This window comes from Saccopteryx bilineata, chromosome 2 (assembly GCF_036850765.1).
Source record: "Saccopteryx bilineata isolate mSacBil1 chromosome 2, mSacBil1_pri_phased_curated, whole genome shotgun sequence".
Taxonomy (NCBI): domain Eukaryota; kingdom Metazoa; phylum Chordata; class Mammalia; order Chiroptera; family Emballonuridae; genus Saccopteryx; species Saccopteryx bilineata.
In genome coordinates, this window is record NC_089491.1 from 392,110,278 (window position 1) to 392,123,468 (window position 13,191).

The window sequence follows — 13,191 nt, forward strand, 5'->3', positions numbered from 1 at the left end:
GCAAACCAGATTAAGCTGTTTCTCAGTTTATTATATTTCAAAGCTCCTTAGTTTTAAAAAACTATTAAAAGCCCTTAACCTTTACCTAACACAGAGCCTTCGTGGTGTGCCTCTGCCCAGCCAGCGCATGACCCTGTCCACTCACCGTCCCTCAGGCACGCTGTGCTCCAGCTCCCTGGAAGGACACACACTGGGCGTGGAGTGCATGTGGCTAATTCCGACTTGTCCTTCAAGACTGAGACCACAGGCCACCTGGCTGTGGAATCTCCCGACTCCTGCGCTGAGAGTCCAGGGCACCCTTGGGGGCTGGCCTTCGGGATAGCCCTTCTGTGCTGCCCTCGTATCCTAAGTTGGTGTGCTGGCCTTCTCTACTGAGCTGTAAGCTGTTTGAGAGCAGGAATCTGATTTTCATTTTGTACTTTTAGGGCTGGCACTGGAGAGACAGCACACGCCCCAAAGTGAGGGTTACATGAAGACTCAGAAAAGCACATTTCAAAATGAATCAAGATACAACCAGCACACGGAAAGCCAGGTGCCTCTCATGAGCTGTTTCTTCCTGACTTCCATGCGAACCTGGCTCAGTGGGCACTGGTGTTTTGTTGTTTTTTTTTACAGGGACAGAGAGAGAGTCAGAGATAGGGATACATAGGGACAGACAGACAGGAACGGAGAGAGATGAGACGCGTCAATCATCAGTTTTTCGTTGCAACACCATAGTTGTTCATTGATTGCTTTCTCATATGTGCCTTGACCGCGGGCCTTCAGCAGACCGAGTAACCCCTTGCTCGAGCCAGTGACTTTGGGTACAAGCTGGTGAGCTTTTGCTCAAACCAGATGAGCCTGTGCTCAAACTGGCAACCTTGGGGTCTTGAACCTGGGTCTTCAGCATCTCAGTCTGATGCTCTATCCACTGCGCCACTGCCTGGTCAGGTGGCATCGGTGTTTTGTAAACACCCTCGCCCCCATGTGCAGAATGTGCACCGAACATAGGCTTAGGGAGAAGGCAGAAAATTCCACATGGACTTGTGACATTTAAGGACCGGGCAGCTGAACAAGAGTGGCTGAAGATGACCGGCACCAAGTGGCCAGGGAAGTGAAGAGGTAGGTGGACAGTTAGGGCCAAGAACTGTTATGGACACCAAAAGTAGATTTCAGAAGTGGGAGGAGAGGGAATGGTCAACATTCACCTGAGCTTCTGAGAAGGGCAGTAAAGTTGGGACTGAAAAGTATTGGGCTGGCCCTGGCTGGTTGGCTCAGGAGTAGAGCATCGGCCCAGTGTATGGAAGTCCCAGGTTCGATTCCCGGCCAAGGCACACAGGAGAAGCACCCATCTACTTTTCCACCCTTCCCCCTCTCCTTCCTCTCTATCTCTCTCTTCCCCTCCCACAGTCAAGGCTCCATTGGAGCAAAGTTGGTCCCGGGCACTGAGGTTGGCTCCATGGCCTCCACCTCAGGCACAAGAAAGGCTCCAGTTGCAATGAAGCAACGCCCCAGATGGGCAGAGCATCGCCCCCTGGTTGGCATGCCGGGTGGACCCCAGGCGAGTGCATGTGGGAGTCTGTCTTCGCTTCTAACTTTGGAAAACAAAAAAACAAAAAAGAAGTATTGGGCTGATTTGACAGGAAGTTACCAGTGACCTCGAGGAAGAATAAGTTTTTAAAATTATTTTATTTATTCATTTTAGAGAAGAGAGAGAGAGAGAGAGGAGGAGGGAGGAGCTGGAAGCATCAACTCCCGTATGTGCCTTGACCAGGCAAGCCCAGGGCTTTGAACCGGCAACCTCAGTGTTCCAGCTCCGCTTGATCCCCGCGCCCCCACAGGCCAGGCAGGAGAGTAACTTCCACGGCAGAAGGAAGAGAGGAAACGGAAAGTGGGGTTTCTCTGCACGGGGGAGTGAAATAAAGAGATGAGGACGTGCAGATGGTGTAGTTCAGTGGTCAGCAAACTCATTAGTCAGCAGAGCCAAATATCAACAGTACAATGATTGAAATGTCTTTTGAGAGCCAAATTTTTTAAACTTAAACTATATAGGTATGTACATTCCTTATTGAGGTAGCGCCCGCACATGGTATATTGTGGAAGAGCCACACTCAAGGGGCCACAGAGCCGCGTGTGGCTCGCGAGCCACGGTCTGCCGACCAGGGGTGTAGACAGGTGATAGAAGATTATGAAAGAAGAGAGAAGTGAGTAGGAATGGCTGGGGGAGAGCTAAGTGGAGGGTGGTTGTTTTCTGTTTGTTTGAATAAGAGAATCTTGAACAAACATATGGTGAGAACCTCAAGCAGTGCCACAAGAGCACCAGAGGTCAGTGAGAATTCCCACTGATGCTCGCGACGGGTGCTACGAACTATGTGGCACAGGTCAGGACCCCTGACGACAGGCTGGCAACCAGGCGGTGACTAACAGAGGCCCGTCCAGGCGTGGCCCTGGCAGCTGGTTCTAGGAAACGTAATTGTTTCCCATCCTCTAAATTCTGGGAATTTCTTTCCTAGGGGAGGTGACGGAAGAAGCAGCAACGTGACACTCACAACCTGTTCTAGGCTACGAAGAGAAGACAGGAGACAGGCAGGCTCACCAGGGGGAAGCGATGGGATCAGACTTTCACAGATGAGATAAAAGGGTAATGACATTTTTGGGGCCTCTTGGCTTTTATCTGGTGACCCTGTTTAGGGTACATACCTTGTTGCAGGGCAATTATTCTGTGTATTGAATCACAAAATGTTCGTTGTGAAAAAGACCTCAGGGGTAATCTAACTCTGTGCCCTGTTGTGTTAAGAGAAGCGGGTGCCGGAGCGCAGACTTGCTGGACAGGATGTGGGGCGGGGGCCATGTCTCAGAGCCCCTGGAAAACCCCAGTCTGGATTTCAGAGTCTGGCTCCAGGGGAAATCATACAATTCTCTAAGATTAATCTGCATCACCATATTGATTTATTTAAAAAGGAACTCAATCAATGCTCTATGCCATTGTTAGGATCTATTCCAGAAAAGGCACGTCGTTAAATTGAGCAATCATGCAGCATAACATAATCCCAACTGTAAAAAAAGATTGAAGGATAATAGTTTACAACGGACCTAAGTCCAAGGGAGATGTTATGTCTACTTAAGTTTTCGGGGGGGAGGTGAGACTTCCATGGGTAATCTAGCGTGTTTGTAGGTAGGTGGCTGATAATCATACAGTGGAAAACATTGCCACACCTGGGAGATGGCAGTGACTGTGAGGCTGGCGTCTGATTATATCCTGCATGCCTCTGGCCCTGACGGTCCCTGCCCTATGTCCCTGAAGAATGCCATTCTAGCCCCCACCTGCAGGCTGAGGAATTAAACATGCCCACATTGCCACCTAATGCTTATTGGTGCAGTTATGCTCCGCGGACACTTCCTTCAGGATGGCTTAATAGGAGTCACATCAGGCATTTCGATTTTTTTCTTCAGCTCAGCTAGAACCAGTGAAAGATGTTTCTCTATGCCTTAGAGATGCAAGCCTTTCATCTGAAAAAGAGTGATTTCCAAAGCTGAGGACACTGGATTGGAGGGTAAGGAGGTGAAAGAGAAGACAGAGTCTGCAGGACAACTTCATGGAACACAAAGGAACTGTACTCTCATCTGTTAGGCGGAAGGAAGCTGAGATGGTGAGGAGGGGCCCTATCCACGGAGCCACACCCAAGGACCCAGAACAAAAGTGGCCACTGAAGTCAGAACATAAGGCTGTGTCATTTTGTACACTGGGTAAGGGCATACTCCATACTTTGGGTACACACAGAGGTTTGCCCCAAGAAGGACAAGTGACGAGAGAGTCCATTAATTTCCCCCTTACTCTCACAGTCCTTTCTGCCCTTGCATTCTTATCAGAAAGCTTGCTCCCAACAGGAGCCACTCAGCAGAAGCGTGCGCTGCAGGCGCTGGGCGGTGACTGGGCAGCTTCCGACTCCCCCCCTCCATTACTCCAGATCGAACAGTCGTGGGGATGTGTTTATTTCACAGTGACTAATGACTCCTCTGGTAAGGCCAGGAAACACCTGATTAAATAAATTATTGCCTGACGTGTGCTGGCGCAGTGGGTGAAGCATCAACCTGGAACTCTGAGGTCGCAGGTCTGAACCCCCGGCTTGCCTGGTCAGGGCACATAGAGAGGAAGCAAGTACTATGCACTGATGCTTCCCACTCCTCCTTTCTCCCTCTCCCCCTCCTCTCTCTAAAAATCAATAAATCTAAAAAAAAAACAACCCCCAATAAATTATTATATAGGTATCCCATGGAATAGTACACAATAGTTAAAAAAAGAACTCTATTTATGTTTGTATATCAAGAAGTATTTGTAAAGTTTTGAGGGTATGTAAGTTTACACACCAAATAGTTAACAATGGTTTTCTCCAAGGAGACTAGAGATGGGGGAAGAATAGAGGAAGACATTCACTTTTTCACTTGATATATTTTTGTATTGTTTGTTTTTACAATGAGCATGTATACTATTATCTTTTTTTTAAAATTTTCATAATTTTATTTTTTATTAAGTGAGAGACAGGGAGGCAGGCAGGCAGACAGACTCCCACACGTGCCCTGACCAGGATCCACCCAGTAGGGGGCGGTGCTCCGTCCATCTGGGGACGCTGCTCTGTTGCTTGGGCAACTGAGCTATTTTAGCGAAGGAGAGGAGGCCATGGAGCCATCCCTCAGTGCCTGGGGCCAACTTGCTTGAACCACTGGAGCCATGGCTGCGGGAGAAGTGGGGGTTTGAGAAGCAGATGTCTGCTTCTCCCCTATGCCCGCACAGGGAATCGAACCGGGGACATCAACATGCCGGCCAACGCTCTTCCATTGAGCCAACTGGCCAGGGCCTGTATGTTACATATTATCTTAATACAGCTTCATTGAGATATAGTTCATATACTATACAACTCACTCAAAGTATACGATTCAACTTTTTTTTAGTACAGAGTTCCCGCCACTAACTTCACAATTCATTTTAAAGCATTTTAATTACCTCAAAAATTAAACCCCATAATGAATCACTTCCAACTTCCCAGTTCTCTCACCCCCTCTCCCCAGAACCCCCCCCCCCCCCCCCAAGCACCAGCCAGTCTACTTTCTGTCTCTGTGGACCTGCCCCTCCGGACATGCCAGATAAATGAAATGAACATGGATGGCGTTCTGCGTCTGGCTTCTCTCTTAGCAGAATGCTGTCTGGGCCCATCCACGCCGCACCACGTGCTGGTTCTTCTTCCCTTTCCAGGGCTGAGGAATATACAGCGTACGAATGTGACACGTTTTGTTCATCCATTTGTCAGCAGATGGCCATTGGGTTGTTTCTGTTTTTTGGCTGTTTTGAATAGTGCTGCTGTCAACATTCACGTACCGGCTTTGGACTATCTGACCCCAATTCTTTTAGGCATTTACGTCACAGAATTGCTGGGTAATGGTCAAGTTACGTTAAATTTATTTTGAGGAGCCACCCAGCTGTATTCTATAGTGACGGCACCATTTTACCTTCCTGTTGGCGATGTACAAGGCTTGCGATGTCTCTGCAGCCTTGCCAGTGCGTGGTATTTCCTACTTCTGTGGCATCTGCGACTGTTTGAAGGAGCCCCTATTAGCCACAAATATGTGCTTTGTTGGGGCCCCCTCCCTGCCCTGTCCCACTCTACTGCTTTTGCACCGACTCCCCCTGCTCCCCTCCCTCAGGCCTCCGGGAGGCCCAGCCTCCCCCCAGTTCCCCGGGGAACCCTGCCTTTGAGTCGCCCTGAAGCAGCTCTCAGTTCTCGCAGAATAGCTCCGTATCAGATAGGCCCACTCCGTCTCCTTCCCTGGTTGCTTTTCTAGGAAACATTCTTGTCCACTGCGCCTCCCGGGAGGACGGGAGCCCTGCCTTGTTCTTGCCAACTGGGCCTGGAACTGTGCCCTCGGGCTCCGGCTGAGTCACCTCTTTGTGTATTTGGGGAAAAGGGTGGCAGGAGGGTTCCCTTTGTCTCTTCCAGCCAGAGGACTGTTGGTCAGATGCCCTTGGGCCTCCAGCAATTGGTCTGTTTTGCTTTTTGTTTGTTTTTTCCATTTTTCTGAAGCTGGAAACAGGGAGAGACAGTCAGACAGACTCCTGCATGCACCCAACCGTGATCCACCCAGAACGCCCATCAGGGGCAACGCTCTGCCCACCAGGGGGCGATGCTCTGCCCCTCCGGGGCATCGCTCTGTTGCCACCAGAGCCACTCTGGCGCCTGAGGCAGAGGCCAAGGAGCCATCCTCAGAGCCCGGGCCATCCTTGCTCCAATGGAGCCTCGGCTGCGGGAGGGGAAGAGAGAGACAGAGAGGAAGGAGAGGGGGAGGGGTGGAGAAGCAGATGGGCACTTCTCCTGTGTGCCCTGACCGGGGATCGAACCCGGGACTTCTGCACGCCAGGCTGACGCTCTACCACTGAGCCAACCGGCCAGGGCCTGTTTTGCTTTTTGTAGGGGTGGGAGCCTCAAAGAGCACATTTCATTGTCCACACAACCCCAGCGGTCCCGGCTCCGCTCTGCAGCTTCTCTTTCGCCCTATGGTTTGCATGGATTGACTGGAAATCACAGACTTCTAGGAACTGCCAGCGAGCCGGGCTCACGTTTCCTCCTGGTCCTGGACTCCCATTTCCTTGTGCAGCCGAAACTGGTCTGTCATGGTCCTGGGCTTGCTCGTGTCAAACGGATGCGAAGGCAAGCACTGGGAAAAGTGAGATTTTCATTGTGTTGTGGCCAACTCTGTAGAATGGCAAAATAGAGATGTAGAAGAAAATCCTTCCAAACTGAAATACAACTTTCCAAAGGGTTAAAAATAACCACGCAAATCAGGAATCCAGTTTTACTTAGTTAAAGAACGTGAAGATAATTTTACTCGAGTCTTGGGAAATGGTCCGCTAACCACCATTCCTGGGTAAACCGAGGTAAAGTGACGGAAGGGGCTGAGGTGTGTAGGGTGTCAGTGTCCACTCAAGCTCTCTAAGACCACAGGCTGACAGGCTGGCCCCAGGGAGAATGCTTATGGTGTAAGTGGGGTCACTCATTTATTCAACAAACATGTACCGAGCAATGACTATGTACCAAGGGTGATGACAGAGGCTGGGGATACAGGGATAAACAATGCAGAGGGGCTTAGGGCATGGAGCAAAAACCAGCCTGCGTGTTACTACATAGCGGGACAGTGACAATGTTACAAAGTGTCTGTGAAAATCTGTGTACATCAGGATGGTGCCGGCGTCTACGGGAACCCTTGAACTGAGGTTGGAGCACCTTTGCTACCGAGAGGAGGGGAGGGGTGTGGAGACGTGAGAAAGCCCGTGAGCAGCAGGGACCAGCGCAGGAAGAGGTGCGTGCACTCCAGACGTCACGAGAGGTCTGAGGTCAGCTTACAGAGGAGACCAGACGTGCAGAGGAGACGCAGACGGGGTGCTGGGAAGTCTGACCTGTTTCTGTTACGGGAATGGACGTGGTGCGGGGTAGAGCAGGGGCTGGGCGATGAGGCCAAGCAGGGAGACTGATCAGACCACGGACAGCCCTGAGACCTTGCAAGTTTTGCCAAATGAATGGTCACTGGGCCCCGGAGTATGTTAATGGTCAAGGATGATAACGGGGATCTGCCCTGTTTTGCCCCATCACAGCTCACCATTTCTAGTCAGAGTGCTCTGCAGGAGAACATCTGAGCCCCTTCCCACTCATCCGCCCCGCGGCCCAGGAGAAGACCATGATGTGTATAAAAAGGCTTAAAAACATTATTACCATATCATGCTTTTTTTTTTCTTTCTTTTCTTTTTTCTTTTTTCTGAAGCTGGAAACAGGTGGAGACAGTCAGACAGACTCCCGCATGTGCCCAACCTGGATCCACCCGGCACGCCCACCACGGGGTGACGCTCTGCCCACCAGGGGGCGATGCTCTGCCCATCCTGGGCGTCGCCATGTTGTGACCAGAGCCACTCTAGTGCCTGAGGCAGAGGCCATCTTTGCTCCAATGGAGCCTTGGCTGCGGGAGGGGAAGAGAGAGACAGAGAGGAAAGCGCGGTGGAGGGGTGAAGAAGCAAATGGGCGCTTCTCCTGTGTGCCCTGGCTGGGAATCGAACCCGGGTCCTCCGCATGCTAGGCCAATGCTCTACCACTAAGCCAACCGGCCAGGGCCATATGCTTTTTACTTAAAAAAATTTAAATTTCTTTTGAATGCTGATGAACAAGAGACGCCAAATCTTTTTCTCCTGCAAACTTGTACCTTCTTTTATTTGATCCAGCTAATAACATTGTTTTGTCTTTTTCCAAATAGCTCCAGATATACGGAAAAGGTTTATATAGGCGGATGGGGATCCTCAAACCCCTCAGTGAGATCTTCTGAGCATGGCTTTTAAGATACCAAGAGGCAGAAAAAGCCCAATAGAGATTAGGGGAACTACCAGCTTTTAGGATACGCCCTTAAAGGTTCCAACGCCCCAAGGGGTCTCATAGGATGCCATCTGGGTCCTGCTTCAATAGTGGAAAGGTCATTGAGCTAAAGCCTGCCAGACTTACATGCCTCTGCTGTGAGGAAACAGGGACACTGGAAGGTAGGCTTCCCCCTCACTCCTCTAAGGGAGGGTTCAGTCTCTTCCAGCGCTGCTCCAGCCACCTATGACCTAACCTTGCCCAGAAAGCTGGGGTTTGCCACTGAAGGCTGAAGGTGCCCAGGGCCATCGGCCCCATCTACGAAACTGTGGACGAGCCTAGGGTATTTCTTCCAAGAAGCAGGTAAACTGATCTCATTTGCACAAGGCCACTTAACTATGTCTTGCCTGAATAGTCAGGTTTTTTATTCTTCCCTCAAAGATCTCTGCTGTGGGTGTTGATAGTCCTATTTTCTGCTGCTTTGTTTAATATATAGTGTTTCCTTTACTCCTCCTACCTCAATGCCCCACTCATATTTCAGCTGGGATCTACTCCTAATTTAGAGCTCTCTTTCCCCTTTTGCCAACTTCTATTATGAATCTACCTTTGCCACCCAGCTTAATGTATCCCAAGGTTCTCTTTACCAAGCCACAGTCACAGAGCTCCAGGGAAAAGCAACCTGGTCTCATCTCTCCAGGCAGAGGAGAACAGAAGCTCCACCTTCACACATGCTACAGATGGCTTTTCCAGTCTACTTGAATCATTACCAGCTAGAAGCAGCGGTCATTAGGACTTGGACGTGAGCTGCAAAGTATAGAATGGTGACAACAATTCCAGTGCCATGCGAACTTTTCCTGGATGTGGACTTTTCCTGGACTCCTGCTCCCTGTGACAGCTCCTAACAGACTGAACTGGGGTTGGGTTGCTTCACAGGGATTTGGAATGGTGTTGGTGCCAACTTGGACTTGGTGAACATGTTAAGGACACTACTCTTTTATGGATTCTTGCTGTATTGGCCAAGAGTTTGCTTAAAGGCTTTAATCACTGTAAAAAAAAATAGAATACTGGATAAAGAAGATGTGGCACATATACACCATGGTATACTATTCAGCCATAAGAAATGATGACATCGGATCATTTACAACAAAATGGTGGATCTTGGTAACATTATATGAAGTGAAATAAGTAAATCAGAAAAAACCAAGAACTGCAGGATTCCATACATTGGTGGGACATAAAAATGAGACGAACAGACATGGACAAGAGTGTGGTGGTTACGGGGGGCGGGGGGAGGGAAGGAGGGGGAGGGGGAGGGGCACAAAGAAAACTAGATAGAAGGTGACGGAGGACGATCTGACTTTGGGTGATGGGTATGCAACATAATTGAATGACAAGATAACCTGGACATGTTTTCTTTGAATATATGTACCCTGATTTATTGATGTCACCCCATTAAAATTAATAAAAATTTATTTATAAAAACAAAACATTATTACAGTATTTTTTTTCAAGGAACTCTACTGTTTTGAATTTATCCAATCAAATATCAAAATGTACGCAGGCCCTGGCCGGTTGGCTCAGTGGTAGAGCGTCGGCCTGGCGTGCAGAAGTCCCGGGTTCGATTCCTGGCCAGGGCACACAGGAGGGGCGCCCATCTGCCTCTCCACCCCTCCCCCTCTCCTTCCTCTCTGTCTCTCTCTTCCCCTCCTGCAGCGAGGCTCCATTGGAGCAAAGACGGCCCGGGCGCTGGGGATGGCTCCTTGGCCTCTGCCCCAGGCGCTAGAGTGGCTCTGGTCGCGCTAGAGTGGCTCTGGTCACGACAGAGCGACGCCCCCTGGTGGGCGTGCTGGGTGGATCCGGTCGGGCGCATGTGGGAGTCTGTCTGACTGTCTCTCCCCGTTTCCAGCTTCAGAAAAACACACACACACAAAAAAATGTACACAGATTTATTTATGACTTAGTGTTCACTTGTATGACTAGAGGCTGAGTAGAGAGGAAAGAGTGTTTTATTAGCTATGTGGGGTGGTAATAAAGGCTTCCTTTAAAAAAAATCAAACTGGCCAGACCTGTGGTGGCGCAGTGGATAAAGCGTTGACCTGGAATGCTGAGGTTGCCAGTTCGAAACCCTGGGCTTGCCCGGTCAAGGCACATATGGGAGTTGAAGTTTCCTGCTCCTCCTCCCTTCTCTCTCTTTCTCTCTCTTTCTCTCTCTCTCTCCCCTCTAAAAAATGAATAAATAAAAATAATTAAAAAAAAATCAAACTGTACAGAATTCTGTGAGATGAAAAACTGAAAGTGTTCCTCTTCCCAGAGCCAATTAAGTAGCAGCTACTATTAAGGTGTCAGGTATGTATCCTTTTAGAAATTATCTAGGCTGTATAAAAATGTGTGGATGCTTTTTGTTTTCTTTTGCTTTGAAACGTAAACGAAAGAATTCTATGGATTCTACCTAATGTATCAAGATACACAAAAGCAACAGATGACAGTGGTTCCTCGTCTATTGCAGGATTAGGTTCCAGAACCATAGGCGAAAATCTGCAAAGTAGCAACCTTATATCTATTTTATTATTTACTATATTTTTCACTCCATAAGACGTACTTTCACACCCCCCCCCCAAAATGGAGGGAAAATGCCTGTGCGTCTTATGGAACAAAAAATATGGTATTTTATTAAATATTTTAACACACCATTTGGTTTGGAATATTTTTTTTCTTATTTTCCTTAAAACCCTAGGTGTGTCTTCTGGTCAGGTGCATCTTATGGAGCAAAAAAATATGGTATATATATTTTAAGGCTTTATAAACCCTCCCCACACTCTTATTAACCTTTCCCACACTGTTGTGAACCTTTCCCATACTCTTATAAACACTTCCTATGGTCTTAAATGCTTTCTAAATAATTAAAATAATATACTGCATAAAATTACCTATATACCACAAAATCCCACAATAGAGCGAAAAATCCGTGGTAGAAAATTAGATATATACAATTAAAAAACCCGTGATACAGTGAGACAGTGGAAAGTGAACCGTGCTACGCCGAGGGACGACTGCATTAAGTCCATAGGTTGCCCTTTCCAATCCCATACCATTTCCCAAGCATATCCCGGGAGTGTCTGGTCTGTGTCGCAGGCGCACAAGGACACAGCTTCCTGCAAACACAGCCGTGGTGGTTGTGTTGCCAACCAACGCCTCTCACTCAGCTCCTATACCTGGAACTGTTCTTCTCTTTCCTTCTTTTTAAAAAAATTTTTAAAGACTATTCATTTTAGAGAGGAGAGAGAAAGAGAGAGAGAGAGAGAGAGAGAAGGGTGAGAAGAAGGAAGCATCAATTCCCAAATGTGCCTTGACCAGGCAAGACCAGGGTTTCGAACTGGCGACCTCATTGTTCCAGGTCAACGCTTGATACACTGCGCCCCCACAGGTCAGGCTGTTCTTCTCTTTCTTCAACACCTGTGACAGCGCCTTGCCCACTCTGGGCATTTAACATGCGTCTGTTAACAACATGCGTTTTAGTATCATATGACTTAACAGGACCCCTAGATAGGAAGAAACTGGGCAGTTATTCAAAGTATCCACTGAGGTGTCTAATGACTGAAATGACGCCTTCTCCTCTTGAGAACTGATTTTTTTTGTTTTTGTTTTGTTTCCTCTTGAAGGGATTAGATAAGGGGTTTACTTCAGTAAGCTCCCCTGACTAAATGTTTCCCTGAAATCCAGTAATGTAGCTCAGAACAATGGGGAAGAAAAGAACTGACCATGCACAACGACCGACGTCACACAGTAACTCTTTTTTAACATGCACCTCGGTGGTGCAGATACAATAACAAATCGCTGACCTACTTACTTTCTTGCCAACAGCCAGAACACATTCTGTCTTCCTGTTTTTGAGCTTCAGCACTGCCGTTTATTAAATGTGTGACCTCAGAGGATTCTATTAATCTCTCTGAGCTTCAGTTTCTTTGTATGAGATGGAAAAAAAAAAAAGGATAATAAAACCTACCTTGCACAGTTAGTGCAACTCCCTTTGTGAAGGACATGTCAGGTGTGGAGCAGACATGAAATACAGTGGTTGAGCACAGGCTTTGCAGCCAGATTGCTTCAGCTCATATACCAGCCCCGCCATGTAAGCTGGGTGACACAGGACAAACTACTGGACCTCACTATTCCTTGGTTTCTTTTCTACAACGGCGGAAAAGTGATCGGGGTTATCTTAAGGATTCAGTAAGATGCTGTATTTGGTGTGGTCTTGGATTCTGACAATAATGGTTTAATACCTATTTGCTGTTCTTCATTACGGGTATAGGCCCTCCATAAAACTTTCCTTTCTCTTCCTAAGCCTTCATTCTTCTCTGACTCATCACCTGAAGTAAAATTCTAAAGCTTGGCTTTTTTTCTGGGTTATGATGTTAAGAGGTTGAAAGACCGAAGGTTGCATGTTGCTAGGGACTGAATTGTGTCCTCCCCAAATGTATCTGTTGAAAGCATTAACTCCCAAGGTGACTGTTTTGGAGATAGGATCTTTAGGAAGTATTGAATAATTTAGGTTAAGTGAGGTCATAATGATGGAACGCTAACCTTATAAAATGGGTGGTCTAACTTCTCTCTCCCCCCTCCATGTGAGCAGGGAGTGAGAAGACAGCCATCTGCAAACCAACAAGCACAATCCTCTCTAGAAATGGAGCCTGCTGGACCATGACCTGGGAATTCCAGTTTCCAGCACCGTGAGCTAATACACTGCTGTTGTTGAAGCCACCCAATCTATATTTTGCTGTGGTAGCCTAAGCAGACTAAGATACACGGTTTCTTTGCATCTTTAAACTGG

At 48.0% G+C, this 13,191-nt stretch overlaps 1 protein-coding gene across 5 annotated transcripts in view; it reads right to left on the bottom strand.

Moving 5' to 3' along the window:
* Nucleotides 1–13,191, bottom strand: part of PIGL (phosphatidylinositol glycan anchor biosynthesis class L) — a 57,813-nt gene that overhangs the window by 38,065 nt on the left and 6,557 nt on the right. The gene's annotated exons all lie outside the window — the stretch shown is intronic.